General features: G+C 54.6%; 1 protein-coding gene across 25 annotated transcripts in view; it reads left to right on the top strand.

The window, feature by feature from the left end:
- Positions 1-17561, top strand: part of NCOR2 (nuclear receptor corepressor 2) — a 240904-nt gene that overhangs the window by 26855 nt on the left and 196488 nt on the right. For 24 of the 25 annotated variants that reach the window (XM_026457404.1, XM_026457401.1, XM_026457417.1 and 21 more), the window contains exon 2: positions 4576-4622. The exons of the other annotated variant lie outside the window; for it this stretch is intronic. The gene's annotated coding sequence lies outside the window, so the exon portion shown is untranslated. The remainder of the gene's footprint in view (positions 1-4575; positions 4623-17561) is intronic. 25 annotated transcript variants of the gene reach the window in all.

Raw genomic sequence — 17561 nt, 5'->3', positions numbered from 1 at the left:
GGTTTATGTCCGTCACTCCAGGGGCCACTCTTTGCAATCATCTTGCTCACTCATGGTGTACTGGAGGGCGTTCGGGTGTGGGTATGTGTGACCTCGGGCCCTAAGGCCCTCATCTTTTGTGTTTACAGTCACGCAGTACCTGTACCTGGCAGGCAACGGGGGGTCTGTCCCTTCTGTTTGTTGAGCGACTGAAGGTTGATGGTGTCCTGGTGGAGGCGGGTGAAGCTGCCTCCGGGTTTGAATGTCGGCTGGCTCCGTGTCTTGCAGCTGTGTGGCCTTCGGTGGTGGCTTCCCATCTCTGAGTGTGGCGATTGGATGAGTCAGGGTGGCCTCTGTGGCTGGGGTGAGCCAGGCAGGCTTCCTGGAGGAGGAAGAGATGGTGCTTGTGCTGGTTCCAGTAGGGTAGAGAGCAAGGTAAGGGTGTGTTTGGTGGAGTTGAGGGCAAAAGGCAATGCCAGGAGGTGGGCCTTATAGGGCTTGTTTGGGAGCTGACAAGGGGGGCGGTGGCAGGTGGGGGCAAGTCTCAGCCTGTGGGCCGTGAGTGGTCACAGTGGGCTTGGCAGAGGGGAGCCTTGGAACCAGTCCTTGCTCCTCCCTGTGCATCTGCTTTGCTGGGAGACGAGCCTGGCCAGCCCCAGGGGTGCGAGGATGGAGGCCTGGCCCTTCCTACAGCTGTGGGTGGACTGAGCCGTCGGCTTCAGAGGAAGGTGGGTGCCCAGGTTCCCCCAGCCTGGGGAGGTGAGGGTGAGTGAGGGGGAGCGTGGGAGCTTGCTGGGGGACAGTGAGCGTATAGGAGCGTGGGGGGGGACACCACGCAGGGAGGGCCCGCAGAGCTGGGCAGTGGACCTGGGCCCGAGCTGGAATGTGTGTGGGTGGCCCCGAGCCGGTGAGCGTGAACCAGGTGTGAACGAGCATGAACTAGGTGTGAACGTGTGAATGTGAGTGCAGCAGAGTGAGCAAGTTCTACTGTGGCCTTGAGCAAGTGAGTGGCGGGTGTGAGCACAGGGAAGCGTGAGACACTGAGTGAGACCCACCGCTGCGGGGCTGAGCTGGGAGACGCCTGGCCTGGGAAGCCCTGACAGGTGCGGCAGCCAGGGAGGCATGGGCCCCGGTCTACACTGTGGCCCACACTGCGCACGCCCTGGCCGCTCACGGGCAGCCTGGGCTGGAGCAGCCTCCGCCCCATGCTGCCAGCCCTGTGCCCTGGTGCCCTGGTGCCCTGGCTCCCCATGGCTCAAGCACTTGGCCCTGGGTTTGGATTCCCGCTCACTCCCTTCCTTGCCGTGTAGCCTTGGGTGAGTCCTCCCTCAGAGCAGCAGTTTCCTGGCCAGGAGCACGGGATGACCGCATCCCTGAAAGGGTCCTGTGCAGGAAGTGGATGCTGTCACCCTCTCCTTCCCTCTCCCACCAGCTCTGCCCAGCGTCGGAGGGGAGGAGCGGGCCTCTGATTCTCACCATCCCTTGCCTGCCTTTCAGACTCTAATGTGCAATGCTCTCCATGCCGGCCCCTCCCCCACCTCGCTGCGCCCAGCCTGGGCTGCCCACCACATCACTCGCCCAGACTGGCACAGTGACCTCTCCCTTGGCTGTGGCTTCCGCCCTCACCCGCACTCCACGGCCGGATGCATCTCCACTTTGGAGTGGGACCTTGTCCCTCTGCAGCCTTCATAACTCTCCTAAGGCTCTCTGCTTTGGAGAGAAAACCCGTCTGCAGAACCCTGCGTGACCCATCCCTGCTGCCTCCAGCCCTCCCCTCTCTTCGTCTCCCGCTGGCTCTGCTCCAGCCAGGGCCCTGGGTTCCTTCCCACCTCAGCCCAGCGCTCGCTGCCCCTTGGCCCCTCCGTCATCTCCCTGGATTCTGGCCAGCGTGACAGGTTGCCTCTCCTGGGAAGTCCCTGCCGAGTTTTCTAAATTGGGAACCCCTCTTTGGACCTATGTGTCACTCCATCACTGCTGGGAAATTCCCTGTTTCCCCCTCGACAATGTGACCCTGGGGCCAGCCCCCACTGGCCTTGACCCCGTGCCACTGGGACACCCTGGGACTCTGTCTCTTGGGGATTGCAGGCTGAGCTGGCTGGGGTTGGGAGCAGGTTAGGAGAAGACGGGGTCTGATCTCCCAGCTGTCCCTCTCAGGTGGAGGTTGAGAGCTTCTTGGTTCCCGGGGAGAGCGCCTGCCAGGCCTGGCTCTGCCCTAGCCCGTGACGGGACGTGCTGCAGGTGTCTGGCCACCGAGGCTTCCGGGAGCTGGGGAGGGCGGCTGTGAAGATGTGCCCGGGCCCTCCCTGTTTCCAGCCTTCCTGCAGGGCCTGTCTCTGGAGCTGACGCAGATGGCAGGACCGAGTGCCAAGCCTGGGGGCATCGTAGTGAAAAAAGCGCTTAAAAAAGAAAAAAGAGCAGGAAAGAAGCCGCTGGCTTGTCCCCCTGTGAGCTGCCCGCAGCTGCCCTTTCAAAGGCTCCCTCCTTGGGGCCTGAGGGCCTGCCAGGCGCTGGAGAAGGCTGGCCTCTAGGAGCTTGGCTGCCAGCCCCTGGGTGGGGGTAGGAGCCATGTCCAGCAAGAGCTGAGCACTCGAAGTGGCACACACTGGCGCTGAGGGCACTTCGCGCTCACAGCATTCCTGTGGGGTCAGCGTTGTTTAAATCATCATTTCCATTTTAGAGACGGGCAATCTGAGGCTCAGAGGGGTGAAGTTGCTCGTTCCAAGTTGCACAGCTAGGAGGGGGTAGAGGCCAGATTGGCACCTGGGGAGCCTGGCTTCAGAGCTTGAGCACTACACACAGCTGCCCCTGGCCTTGTGGGAGTGGGCAGCCCTAGCCCCGCCAGTCCCCATCCCTCAGCTTTGGCACAGGGTGGAGAACGGGTTTCCCAGAGGCCCACTTGAGACTGACCCTGTCCAGTGCTCTGCCCGCCGTACTATTTTTTACTTGTTCTTTTCATGCAGAAGTTAACACGATAAAGAATGCATAAACCCCTCGGTGCAAATTAGCGAACAATTATAAAGGGGTCACCTTGTAGCCACAGGCTGCCTTCTCCCCAGAGGTGATTGGCGTCCTAACTTTTGTGGGAATGACATTCTTTTTGTTGTATTTGATGACCTCTGCAGGTCTCTGTACAAATGTGAAAGTTGTTTTGTCTTCCCCAGAATCCTATCATGGAACCACAGAGTCTGCAGCCTTAAATCTGGCTTCCTGGACACAGCCTGAGTCTCAGATTCCTCCCCGTGGTTCTGTGTATCTGCACTTTGTTCTTCTTGATTGCAGAGTCATGTGGCGTGGATGCACCACTGTTTGTTCATCCATTCACCTGTCGATGGACCGTTGGGTTGTTTTCAGTCGTTCTGCGATTGTGCATAAAGCTTCAGTGAACATTCGTGCGTGAGTCTGTGTGGCTGTTTTCATGTCTGTCTGATAAAGACCTAGGAGTTGAATTACTGGGTCATATGGCAAGCATGTGTTTAACTATAAGAAATGGCCAAACTGTTTTGGCAAAGTAGTTGCTCCATTTTGCATCCCGTCGGCAATGGGTGAGGGTTCCAGGCGCTCCTTCTTCTCACCAGCACTTGACGTTGTCTCTTTCATGTTTGCCATCCCCGTGGGTGAGCAGTGGTCTTTTGTGGTGTTAACTGCTCTCTCTTAAGGACTGATGACACTGGGCATCTTTTCGTGTCTCATTGGCCATGTGTACATACTCTTTGGTGACGTGTCTGTGTTGTCTTTTGCCTGTCTGCTGCTGGGTTGACTGGCTCATACTGATTTGTGGGTGTCCCCTCTGTATTCTGGATACTAGCTGTCATTTCACTCTTTTTGACTTTGTATGGTAACTCAGAAATTCTTAAATGAGGCTGGGCACAGTGGCTCACACCTGTAATCCCAGCATTTTGGGAGGCCAAGGCAGGAGGATTGCTTGAGCCCAGGAGTTTGAAACCAGCCTGGGCAACATGGTGAGACCCTGTCTCTACAAAAAAAGACAAAAATTAGCCGGGCATGGTGGCAAGCACCTGTAGTCCCAGCTACTTAGGAGCCTTAGGTGGGAGGATCGCCTTAGGTTGAGGCTGCAGGGAGCCATGATTGCACCCCAGCCTGAGTGACAGAGCAAGACTGTATCCAAAACAAAAACAAAAACACTCCAAAATACCAACCAAACAAAAATAAATTCTTGTATGAGAATAGTAGACACCCCCTCCCCCGACACCATCCTTCAGGTGTCGGTCGACCCATCTGTCTGTCTGTGGGGTCCTCTGGGTAGGTAATGGGGCAGTTTCCCGGTAGCCTAGCCATATGGCCCTGGACCCCTTGGTGGTCTTGCCAGAGTGTGGACTGCCTTTAAATCCACAATCTGGGATCAAATCACAGCTCCGTCACTTCCCGGCTCTGAGAACTTGGGCATGAGATTTGATTGTCTGAGCCTCAGTCTCCCTCTCTGTCAAATAGGTAGCAGTACCTGCCTCACAGGGTTGTCATGGAGAAATACTTGGCCCAGTGCTTACGATGCATGGGCCCTGACGGCAGACATGGTCGTCGTCCTGCCAAGCTCCATACATGCGATGTCAAGTAACGAAACCCATGTTTTCTCCACAGGTCTTCCTGAGTCTTTGAGGATACAGCCTTGCTGGAGGCAGTTTCTGGTAGGTTCGTCTGTCTCCACTTGGTGTCCCCCGGAGGTTCATCCTGCCTGGAGCTTCTCGCAGGAAGGGGGTCTGGAATTACTCGGAGCCAGGTTCGGCCTGGAGTGTGTGGTGGGGGCCTCGGGGGGCGTGTGGGGTCTGGCATATCAGAGCTGTCCAGTGCAGTGAGCAACTAGGGCAGTTTGCGGGGTCTGCCGGGGACAGGCTGTTTCCTGGCTGAGTTGGTGCAGTGATTTTTTGATGACGCCTGAGAGATGGGAGGGTCTCTGACAGTGTCAGTGTCAGGAGGGTGGGTTTCCCTGGGCTCCGGGGTTCTGGGTCATATTGCTTTTGTGCTTTGGTGGTGGGCCTGCAGGTTTGGCCAGGGTGGGGCTTGTGGATGGGCCCAGGTGTTTGGGTGTTGGGTGCCGGAGGAAGCCCTCAGGCTGAACCACCACTGTGGTCCCTGAGCCCAGCAGGCAAAGAGGTGGCCTGGGTCCCAGTCTTGTCACTGCCACTTCTGCGCTGGGCACCGGGGCCAGGTTGCTTCATCTCTCTGTACCTCTGTCTCTCCATCTGTAGAGTGGGGAGCAGTAACAGTTTCCCCTTGTAGGGTTGCTGTGATGATTAACGCTCATAGAGAGCAGTGCCTGGCCAGAGAAGGTCCTCACGAGTCATCATCACAGGTCGTGCTTTTCACATGTCGCACCATTTCGTGACCCTCACAGCAACACTCCAGAATGGGTGCTTAGCCTCATTTTACAAGTGGGGAAACTGAGGCACGGCTTGGTCACCTGTCCCAGATCTTTCAGCTGGAAGCAAAGAGCCAGAAGCAAAGAACCCCTTCTCACCCTTCCCAGGGAATCCAGCAAGTTTTCCCTGCAGTGCTCATTTCCCAGCCAGGCAGGGTCGCCGAGGACATTGCCGGGCTCGTGCACGTGGAGGCTCGGCACACGGCGGGCACACAGGTGTTCTGGCTCATCACAGGCTGCTGTTGGGAGATTTCATTCTTGTTCCAAATACAGTCGTGTGCTGCATAAAGGCATTTTGGTCAACAGTGGACCGCATATATGACAGTGGTCCCATAAGATTATAATGCCACTTTTTTTTTTTTTTTTTTGAGACAGAGTCTTGCTCTGTTGCCCAGGCTGGAGAGCAGTGGCGTGATCTTGGCTCACTGCAACCTCTGCCTCCCAGGTTCAAGCTATTCTCCTGCCTCAGCCTCCTTAATAGCTGGGATTACAGGTGTGTGCCGCCATACCTGGCTAATTTTTGTATTTTTAGTAGAGACGGGGTTTCGCCATGTTGACCAGGCTGGTCTCGAACTCCTGACCTCAAGTGATCCTCCTGCCTCGGCCTCCCAAAGTGCTGGGATAACAGGTGTAAGCCACCATGCCCAGACAATACCACATTTTTACTGTTCCTTTTCTATTCCTTTGAATTATTCCTTTCTATTACTGTTCCTTTGGATACACAGTGTACTACTGGGTTCCAGCTGCCCATGGGAGTCAGTCCAGCCACACGCCGTACAGGTAGCCTGGGAACCACAGGCTACACCACCGTTGTCCAATCTTTTGGCTTCCCTGGGCCACATTGGAAGAACAGTTGTCTTGGGCCACTCAGAAAATACACTAGCACTAATGATAGCTGATGAGCTAAAAAAAAAAAAAATCACAGAAAGGTCTCATAATGTTTTCAGAAAGTTTACAAATGTGTGTCAGGCCACATTCAAAGGCGTCCTGGGCCGGGGTTGGGTGAGCTTGGATGACACCACACAGCCTGGGTGTGCAGCCGGGAGACAGACCATGACCGAAAGTCAGTAAGTCTGACGCTTAGCGGGTCTAGCACCGGGCTGAGGAACAAGCCGTGAAGGGGTCTGGGGAGCGTGTGGGTGGGCTGGGGGTTGCAGTTTCAAAGTGGGGGTCAGGGTGGGCCTCCCTGAGAAGCTGGCCCTTGAGCAAAGACCTTTAGGAGGGGAGGAAGGGAGCACGTAGGTATCTGGGGGAAGGGTGACTCAGGCCGAGGGAACAGCCCTGCCAAGGCACTGAAGCGGCTTGGAATGGGCCTCTCGGGTTGTGGGATTCTGAGTTACTTGGGGGGAGTTTTCCTGGGGGAGGCCTCTTTCCTTTGTCCTGAGCCTTTGGGGACCTCCCACTGGGCAGGAGGGGAGATCAGCCCTGCAGGCCATCTGCTTCCTGGGGCTGGGCCTTGGGCCCTAAGCCCTGGGCCTCACAACCAGGTTCATCTTGGAGGGAGGGGGGAAAGAGGAGTGGGATTTGGAGCGGGGGGGAGGAGGAGTGGAGTTTGGAGGTAGGGGAAGGAGTGGTGGGATTTGGAGGTAGGGGAAGGAGTGGTGGGATTTGGAGCGGGGGGGAAGGAGTGGTGGGATTTGGAGGGAAGGGGAAGGAGGAGTGGGATGGTGTCCGTCCCCCACAAGGTGATGAGCTCAGCAGGGCTTTCTGCCTAGGCTCAGGGGGCTTTGAAGTTGGAAGGAAAGTGGCCTGGCCTGGGCTGTTTTTCCTGGCCTCCTCCTCCTCTGCCTCTCTGTCCCCCATCCATCGGCGTCTCCGTCTCCGGCCTAATGGGGAGCCTTCCTCCTGTGGCTGAGTTATCTGCTTGTCATGCCAGTGGCCCACCCGAGGACGATAAAAGGGCTTTTTGTCTGCAAGCACTTAGCTTCCTCCGCCGGGGCGATCCATCACATCTGAGGGAGGCCGGGAAGGCAGACAGACGGTGGAGTGGGGCCTCCTTCTCCCCTGCTGAGGGAACCTGATGCTCCCAGGAGCCCCCTTGCAGGACCCAAGTGGCTCCTCAGCCTGAAGGCAAGGCCTGTCTGGGGGCCAGCAGGGGTGAGTGGGAGCAGGGCCGTGGGGGCACATTGAGGCAGGCAGATGCCCTGTGTTCCCCTCACAGAGGACAGACGCTGTCCAGATGCGCTGCGCCGCAACACCCACTTGGCAGCTCTGTGGGGTGCCTCTGGGACCCTCCACGCTGGGGGTGGGGGGGGGTGCAGGCTTTTCTGCGGAAGAACCCTGATGGTAGAAGGGGGGATGGGGGAGATAAGGGGGGACAGATGTCGGGGCCAACACTGGCTATGCATGCATGTATGTCATCCCCCGGTTAAACACTTTGTGGAATTACCTCCTTAAATCTCAGAGTGACCCTGGAGGTGGGCAGCCTCCTTATCCCCATTCTCCAGATGAGGAAACTGAGGCACAGGGAGGCAATGTGGTGTCCCTAGGGTGCAGTAGCAGAGGCAGGGCTTGGCCCCAGGCTCCCAGCGGCACTCTTCCCTGCGGACCTAGGACCTTAGAAGGGGGCTGCGGGAGTCCCTGGCCCCGAAAGTGGGTTCCCCATGACTCAAAGCTCTGTGAGTGATTCTTCAGCTGGGAGTGGCGTGGGGAGGTGGGCGTCTGGGATCGTCTATACATTGGGGTGAGGGGTCAGGTGTGGGTGGGGGCTGGGGTCTCAGGGTACCCTGGGCGGGTGATCAGGGACACCAAAGGTGTGTGTGGGGAGGTTCTAGGGCCCTGGCCCAGTGGGATTTTGCCTCTTGGGGGCTCTGAGAGGACCGGCCTTATCCCCAGTTGGATGGGGCCGTGGGCCCTTCTTGGGTGGGGAGGAGAGCAGTGGAGGTCCCCCCGCCCTTCCCTGTCTGCCATCCTCCTCCCTCTCCTTCCCAGCCTGGATGCTCAGCCCTGGGCAGGGGCTCCCTGCAATCCCTTCCTCCCCTCCCCCTTCCTTCCTGCTCCCTACCCCTCCTTCTCCTCCTCTCTCCTTCTCCCCACAGGCCACCCTCAAATGACAGCAATTAATGGTGCCTGTGATGGCGGGCTGAGAGGAGGAGGCTGACAGCTGAGCGTGTGTGCCTGCGGCCGCCCGCTAATCGGGCCCGGGGGATGCCCCTCCTGCTGTTGGCTCCAGGCGCCTGCCCCGCCATCACTCAGAGGGGAGCAGGAGTCCTGGACAGGCCCACGGGAGCTGGTGCAGAGCCCCCATCCTGCAGCCCCCTCCCTGTCCTTCTATTATTATTATCATTTTCTTTTGTAAATGGGTGGGCTCTGGCTGGACTCTTGTTCAGCATGAGTTGGTGGATGCCTCCCAGACGTCCTTCTCCTGAAATGACCTCGCATGTGCCCATGTTGTCCTCAGGGCCAGCTGTCCTCACAAGGCCCCATCCTTTTGTCCCTGCTTCCCTGGGAGGAGCGGGTTGGGTGGAGCTCAGGAACCATGTCCTGGGTGGACAGCAGGCATCAGTTAAATGCCCCGGCCTGAGTCCTCGGGGCCTGGGGGCAGCTATCTGAGCCCAGAGCCTTGTCTGGTGGGGTGGGGAAGTGTGTTGTGTTTGTCAGGGTTACAAGAATCCTGGCCAGCTCTGTCCACACTGGGCCTGGTGCTTGACAGTTTGTCACTTGGCAGCAGCAATAATGAAGCCCCTTGTGTATGCTGGGGCCTGCACTTGGTACGTTCACTTTGGTTCATTTTACTTGCAGTTTTCTGAGGAGTGTGGTATTTCTCACCTTGCTTTTGTAGAGGGGGAAACTGAGGGGCAGAGAGGCAAAGTGATTTGCCCTAAGGGCTGCAGTGCCTTAAATGACCTAGCTAGCATAGGACAAAGCTGGGGTTCAACCCGGACCCAAACTGTCCAATGCTCATACATCAGGGGCCTTTGGGAAACTTGAGGGCCAGTTTAGGAACCAGCACACGGATTTAGAAGTGAGGAAATAGTCCTTGGGCACTGGGAATGGAGTGAGTAGTGTTAATATGTGCATCTCTTTCCCTGTTACACTTCAGATCATCTTCATTGAGATGTAATCAACCTATAATGATACACCCATTTTAAGGGTTCAATGCATGAGTTTTGACAAAGGTAAACATTTGTATCACCTCCACAATCAAAATAAAGTATTTCTGTCCCCTCTAAATCCCCACCAGTCCCTTGACACTAAATCCCTAGCGTCCCCTCCCTGCCCCTGACTAGAGGTACCCACTGATCTGCTGTTAGAGAAGCTTTTAACTCTTCTAGAATTTTTTAATAAAATTATCACCAGGTATGTACTTCTTTGTGTCTCGCTTCTTTCACTCTGCATAACCCATGTTGCTCATGTATCAATTCATTCTCTCTCATGGATAAGTAATATTCCTTTGTGTGGATATATTACAGTTTATCCATGATGGACATCGAAGTTTCCAGTTTTTGGCTGTTGGGAATAAAGCTGCTCTGAACACTCTTGTGTAAGTCTTTGTGTGAACATGTTTTCTTTTCTCTTGTGCGAATATCTAAGTGTTGGGTTGCTAGGTCACGTGGTAAATGTGTTATTTTAGTTTACAAGAAACCACCAGCTGTTTTCTAAAGTGGCTGTCCCATTTTGCATGCCCACCTGCAGTGGATGAGAGTTCCAGTTGCTCCACATCCTTGCCAGCACTTGCTACTGTCAATCTTTTAATGTTAGCCGTTCCAGGAGACCCTAATGCACTTTCGATTACCTTTTTCAGCTTTTGCTGCCTTTTGGGCAAAGCTGTGGTTCTGTGTTTTGATTTTATGTGTTTGGCCAGCTGGTGGGGTCTCCCGGATGGTGGGAGATAATCACATGTCTGCCAGCGCTAGCTTTGTCTTTTCCTTTCTAGTCTTTATGCTGCTGACTGACTGCTTCTCTTCTGAGTGCAGTGGTTGAGACCATAGTGCAACGCTGGATGGCACCAGTTGGGGTTTTTGGGGTTAGTTAGCTGTGAGTGTTGTTCTTTTTTTGTTTTGTTTTGTTTTTTGTCTTTTTTTTTTGAGGCAGAGTCTTGCTCTGTCGCCTAGGCTGGAGTGCAGTGGTGCTATCTCAACTCACTGCAACCTCTGTCTCCTGGGTTCAAGCGATTCTCCTGCTTCAGCCTCCCAGGTAGCTGGGATTATAGGCATGCACCACCATGTCTGGCTACTTTTTATATTTTTTTTTTAGTAGAGACAGGGTTTTGCCATGTTGGCTAGGCTGTTCTTGAACTCCTGACCTCAGGTCATCCGCTTGCCTTGGCCTCCCAAAGTGCTAGGATTAGTGAGTGTTGTTCTCTTTTTTTTTAAGTCGGAGTTTCGCTCTTGTTGCCCAGGCTGGAGTGCAATGGCGCCATCCTGGCTCAGCGTAACCTCCGCCTCCCAGGATCAAGCAATTCTCCTGCCTCAGCCTCCTGAGTAGCTGGAATTATAGGCACGTGCCATCACGCCCAGGTAATTTTGTATTTTTAGTAGAGACGGGGTTTCTCTATGTTGGCCAGGCTGGTCTCAAACTCCTGACCTCACGTAATCCGCTCACCTTGGCCTCCCAAAGTGCTGGGATTACAGGCATGAGCCACCATGCCCGGCGGTGTTGTTCTTAACACTCATCTTACAGATGAGGAAACTGAGGCTCTGACAGGTCAGGTGACTTCCATTCCGACAAGAAATGAAACTCATGACTCCGAGTTGTGTGCCCTTCCCCTCCTTCAGGCTGGGAGACGCCAGCTCCGTTTGTTGCAGTGATGTGTTTGCCAGTCCAGAGGGTCATGCCAAGAATTGGTGGCTGGCTGGGGCCAGGACCACCCGTCTTTTTCCTAGGGTTTCCTCTGCTGGAGAGATGAGGGTGTGGAGGCGACGCTTTGCCTTCCGGGTCAAGCACTGTCCTTTGGCACCGAGCACTGTGAATGTCAGGCGTTGGCTCTGCCGAGGGTCTCCCTTGCTCAATCCTGTTGTCTTGGGCAAAACCACACCTGCCTTCCGGGGAGCTATTTTGGGGCAAGGGAGGAGCATGACATATAGAAGCCCAGGAATGGGCTGGGATGAAAGAGGGGGCCTCCTTCTCCTTTTTCCTTGCCTGAGGGGTGTCAGCTAAGATGACTTTTCGGGGAAGGAGGCCCGTAAATTAAATAAGCAATCCCGTAAATAAATAAGTAATGAAGTTACCGGGGTGCCTAATTACATCAGATTCATCATTGTGGGTAGATGCCTGCCCGATCATTATACTTGTTTTTAATCTTCAGCTCTGACATGTGTCTCATAGTCATCCCCACCCCAGCTGGAGGGAGGAGGTGGGGAGGCGCGCTGTGGGGCTCCCAGAGAGCCTTGGTGGTGGTGGTGGTGGTGGTGGTACGGGGGCGGGGGGGCGGTCCCTGGAGGGTTGTTTCCCCAGTCTGCCTGTTTATGGCAGTCGTGGAAGGGATGACGAGGTCTTTTCCCCAGTGAAACCTCAGGAGGCCTCGGGCCATCCTGATTCAGCAAATCCCTCAACAGGCCTCGCTGAAGGGTAGATGACCAACACGGTGCCCCACACAGATGCGGCTACAGCACACACAGCGCACCCTAGAGGGCGAGGCGGGGAGGATGCGGGCCAGGACAGACAACCTGAGTGCAAAGTCCCAGGGATCCAGGTGGACCCGTCTTTACGGTGCTGTTGGGTTTATAAACCTACTGGAGCTTCAAAGTGGGAGCACTTGATGGCAGTGACAGCGACAGTCCTTACAGGGTTTGTGATCGTCATTGTGTCACACTTTACATGTTATAATTTATTTAATTGACTGGGTGCGGTGGCACACATCTGTAATCCCAGCACTTTGGAAGGCTGAGGCAGGAGGATCATCTGAGGTCAGGAGTTCGAGACCAGCCTAGCCAACATGGTGAAACCCTGTCTCTAATAAAAACAGAAGAATTAGCCGGGTGTGGTGGTGGGCGCCTATAATCCCAACTACTGAGGAGAATTGTTTGAACCCAGGAGGCAGAGACTGAAGTGAGCTGAGACCGTGCCACTGCACTCTAGCCTGGGCAACAGAGCAAGACTCCACCTCAAAAAAAAAAAAAAAAAAAAATAGGGCCGGGCGCGGTGGCTTGGGCCTGTAATCCTAGCACTTTGGGAGGCCGAGGCGGGTGGATCACAAGTTCAGGAGATAGAGACCATCCTGACTAACACAGTGAAACCCCGTCTCTACTAAAAAAAAAAAATACAAAAAATTAGCTGGGTGTGGTGGCAGGTCCCAGCTGCTTGGGAGGCTGAGGCAGGAGAATGGCATGAACCCGGGAGGCGGAGCTTGCAGTGAGCCGAGATTGTGCCACTGCACTCCAGCCTGGGCGACAGAGCGAGACTGTGTCTCAAAAAAAATAAATAAATAAAATAAAAATAAATAAAGTAATTATTTCATCACCTAAAAGCTCTTATAAAGTAGGGATTATCATCATCCCCTCTTTACATATGAGGAAACTGAGGCACAGAGAGATTCCGCATCTTGCCCGAGGTCACACAGCCACGTCTGTGCGCGGCGCTGTGTTTGCCATCTACCCTTTAGCACGGCCTGTTGAGGGATTTGCTGAATCAGGATGGCCCAAAGCCTCCTGAGGTTTCACTGCTGAAAAGATCTCGTCATCTCTTCCACGACTGCCATAAACAGATGCCGTAAAATAAACCGTAAATAAAATCGTAAATAAAATCCGAACCGTAAAATAAAATCGTGTTTCACTAATGACAAAGCAAGCCCATTTGCTGAAATTAAAATAGCTTCTTTCCAGATCTTGTCTTTCTCTTTCGGGGCCCTGATTGGCTGGCTCTTGGGAGACTTTCTGTCCTGCCTGTGATAATGGTCCTTAGACCCATAGTACAGATGGAGAAACTGAGACTCGGGGAGGTGGAGGGGCATGACTGAGACCACACAGCTGGGAGGTGGTGAAGCTAGTATTCTAGCTGTCTCTTACTGCCTGGTTTGGGGAACGGGGGCCACCTCATGTCCCTGATGTGGAGGGGGCTGCCTGTTCTCCCCGAGAAGTGCAGGAAGCTGTGTGCACCCCAGGCTGGCTTTGCTGGGGTCCTTGCTGTGGCTGACTGGTTAGTGTCCTGTCTGTCCGGTGGGGAGAAGAGACCAGCTCTGCCCCACCCTCATGGTTGCTCCTCAGGACCTGAGCATGTGCCGGGCATGGACAGAGGATGGGGGTGGCTGGGGGTCTTGTCCTCGTTCACTGTCCATGCAACCGCATTGGTGCCCAGCCAGAGCCCACACCTGTTCCCTCCGTGGTGCCTCTCCGTGTCTCCAGACTCCAGGTCCTGTATGAGGCAATGGGGCCTGAACCCTTGGGATGTCTGGGCCTCCACCGGGGGCCCAGGGAGGGAACACCCTTTGCTTTCCATGGTGTACTTGTGCAGCCAGACAGGGCCTGCGTTTCTGGGCCGTGGCTTGGATGGGAGTGGGAGTTTGCACATTCCCCTGGTGCTGACTTCAGGGTTGTGGGGTTTGGGGCTCTCCCTGCCCCTCACTGTAACCTGGGGTGGAGAGAAGAGTTGAGGACAGACCCACATGAAAAATTGTGTGTGTCCATGGTGTTCCTGGGGGTTGGAACAATCCAGAGAGGCTGCCTGGAGGAGCTGGAACACTCACAGTGGATAATAAGCAGCCCATCTTGGAGGAACTAATGTGTGTACATGCTTCAAACAGGACCTGGCACAGAGCAAATACCGTATTTACTATAAAAGTTAACATTTCCTGATCCTTTTCTTGCTTTAGTGCTGTGTGTGAGTTGCCAGTATTATTATTATTAACTGTAACTACAATTTCTAACATGCACCCCATACATACACGTATGTACTCTTTGCAGCAGCCTTAGAAGGTAGGTGCTGTTATGATCAGCCCTGTTTTCTAGGTAAGGGGGCTGAGGGCAAAGAGAGGTGAAGGGACTAGCTCAAGGTCACCCAGCTAGCAGAGCTAGGATGTGAACCCAGAACGCCTGACCTCAAGGCAGCTGCTTTTCATCGTGTGGATAGCGCAGTTGCCCCCTGCAACCCTCCCTCTGCCCTGTGGGTACGCCGGTCACTGCCGCAGCCAGACTGGATCTCTTGGCAGGGCCATGCCAGCTGTGGGACAGCCTCCATGTGCCACGTAGGGCCCTCAGGCACGAGCAGCTGCTCTGGGCAGTGTGGGATGGTCAGGATGTGGGACATCTGCTTTCTGCCTCCCTGCAGCCAGATTGGTGTCTCCATGGCCTCCTCTGGGTCGGGGGGATGGCAAACAGCAAACAAGATGCAGGGCTTTGCCTTGTGGATCACACAGGCTGATGGAGAGATGGCCAGTGCCAAAAGACAAACAGGATTTTGCAAGGCAAGAAAATGCTGCCTGTGAAATAATACAGGGTGGGGAGGTAGGGGTGACTTCAGTTTCGGGGGACTCATTTTAGGTGAGAATTCCAGGGTAGCTTCTGAGGAGGTGACATCTGAGCTGGGCCCTGGACAATAAAGAGGCATCCGCTATGTGAAAGGAAGGCGGATGAGGGAAAGGCAGGCGCGAAGGCCCTCCGGCCACCGTGTTTCAGGCATGCTGATTGGGGCTCTGTGCCTCAGTTTCCCACTCTAATGGCTGGAGCAGAGCAGGGGGTCCCCAGGAGGGCTTCCCTGGATCTGAGACTGTTCTGCAGACCTCCGGGGGTGGGCTGTTTTTTACATTTAAGGCAGAAGTCAAGTTTAATGACTTTTGCCTTTCCCTTTTGTTCTTTTGCTCCACAGTTAATTTACATGTATTTACATGGTTTTAATTTACATGTATTGGGCATGTGGCATGTTCCAGACTCACGTAGGTCACTGGGATGAGAACGGTTTAGAAGTTGGACATTGCCTGTGCCTTTTAGATTAGTATTCAGAGGGAGACTGTCAGTTAAATAAGCAAGTGCTATCGCGGGTGGTGAGGGTTGTGAGGACGAGGTTCAGGCGTTCACCTGGGTGAAGCAAGAGCTGAATTAGTCTTCCATCAGGCCAGGCGTCCAGGGGTGAGTCATTCAAGGGGAGACGTGGGGGTGATTAGTTAGGAGCAATTAGTTAGGGCTCCTGAGTTGTGGCAGAGACACACTCCAGTTCAGTTAGGCCATGACGGGGAGTTGATGGGTCCTCAGAGTGGCCAAGGTAGGACATGTTCAGGCATGGCTGGATCCAGGTGTTCAGACAATGCCTCTGGGAGCTAGCTTTGCCTCAGCTGTGCCTCCTTCCTTGCGGGCCTTGTTCTCAGACAGGATCATGCCACCAGCCCAGCCCAGCCCAGCCAACCAAAGAGAAGGAGAGTCACCTGGCATCCCAGGAGGGATACTCCTTTCTCTTGTTTGAGTGAGGTCTTCAACATTTGTTCCACTGTTTACAACAGCAAGAGGAGGTGGCCAAAGTAGGGATGAGGGGATGTCCCAAACTCAGACACAGGGAGGAAAGGAGTGAGTCAGTGTAGGTCAAAAGGGAGGGGTGGGGATTGTGGCTAACTGGCATGCTAGATATTTTGATGGTTTTCCAAGAGAAGCTGGAAATCTGGATTTTATAAAGAATGGTCCAGTTTTTAAAAAACATTGTATGGGCCAGAACAAGTTTTCTTCATGGCCACAACTGGTTGTCACCATTTTATAGCCTCTTCTTAGCACTGACTTTTAAAGTATTTTGTCCCCACTGTGATCTGGGTAGAATGTCCCATGGGCTGTCCCGGAAGGTCCCAAGTCTTGGGAAGTCACGTCTGACACCATTGGAGATGCCGTTTCTGAAAGTCAAGGCCCACGGCCACAGCAGTTCTCACAGAACAATACCATGTCTCCAGTGGGGCCTGACGTTCTTGGAGACAGTATAGTCCAGTGGTTAGTGTCATAGACTCGGATTTCACACTTGCTGGGTTCAAATACCGACATTGCCACTTCCTAGCCCCGTCCCCTTGGACAAGTCACTTCACTGCTCTCTGCCTCAGTTTCCCAGTATGTATTAATGGAATGGGTATAACAGCACCCCATAGGATTGTTGTAAGGCAAGCTTGTCCAACCTGCGGCTCAGGATGGTTTTAAATGCAGCCCAACACAAATTTGTAAACTTTCTTAAAGCATGAGATTGTTTTTCGATTTTTTTTTTAAGTTCATCAGCTATTGTTAATGTTAGTGTTATGTGTGATGCAAGACAGTTCTTGGGCCACAACTCAACCCACTACCAAAGCCACGACCTCAAAGTGGCAGTGTGGCCTTAGTGTGGCCCAGTGAAGCCAAAAGACTGGACACCCCAGTTGTAAGGCACAGTGGAGGCCCCATGAAGCCCACCGACCCTGGCACATTGAGAGCTTGGATGATGCTGGCCGGTGCGATGTGTCCTTCCCGGATTGGGTCCCTGGGATCCAGTGGCTGGCCTGGAGCATTCCTGGGCACTCCTCTTTCCTGTGCCGCGGCCTCTGCTGCTGGGGTGTGCGTTCCCAGGAGCCCCTGAACAGGCAGCCACCTGCCCCCTGCCCCCAGCCGTCCTTGCCAGTTGCCGGGTGCCCGTGGTATCTATCCTGGCGTGCCGGATGGTGTTGCAGTTGGAAGTGAGTCTTGAGTGAGCAATTAACTCTGCCAGCTGCCAGCTCACAGCTGCTGTGGGTGGGGGCGGCCCCTTTTCAAAATAAAAACAACGTGCAGAAAAACAGCCCTGGAGTACCGTTGGCTTCCCTTAGCCAGCGTGGTCAGGGCTTAATTTTGATGCTTTTGTGGAGAAGAATCCCGGGCCTGGATGGGGAAATAGGGTGCATTTTGGTCTGGGGAGTGTCTTTATTTGGGGGCAGAGGTGATGGCCTGTGTCTGGCCTCGCTGTCCACGAGGCAGGCCCCTTTCCTCAAGCCGCCCACAAGTGGCTGGCTCATGGATGCCTGCCACAGGGATGGGGATTTGGGTTCCTCGGGGTCAGTTTTTAGCAGGCTCAGGCCGGGAGAAGGTGGCTGTGGGACCTCTCAGGTCTGTTTCCAGCTCTGTGGGCTGTATGGCGGCCCTGGGGCCATCCTGGAGATCCCCGGAGCTCTCCTCTGCAGCTTCCAGCCAGTTTTCTGGAACTAGCGGGAAAGGAGAGGGGCACTGAAGGTGTTTCTGGGCATGCGATTGCTGCCACTTTGAGGTCATGGCTTTGGTAGTGGGTTGAGTTGTGGCCCATGAAACATAGGTCCACTTGGAAACCGTGAATATGACCTTGGCCTTATTTGGACCACAGGTCT

Source organism: Piliocolobus tephrosceles, chromosome 10, assembly GCF_002776525.5.
Source record: "Piliocolobus tephrosceles isolate RC106 chromosome 10, ASM277652v3, whole genome shotgun sequence".
NCBI classification, from domain to species: Eukaryota; Metazoa; Chordata; class Mammalia; order Primates; family Cercopithecidae; genus Piliocolobus; species Piliocolobus tephrosceles.
This window is presented reverse-complemented; position numbering and strand designations above follow the sequence as displayed.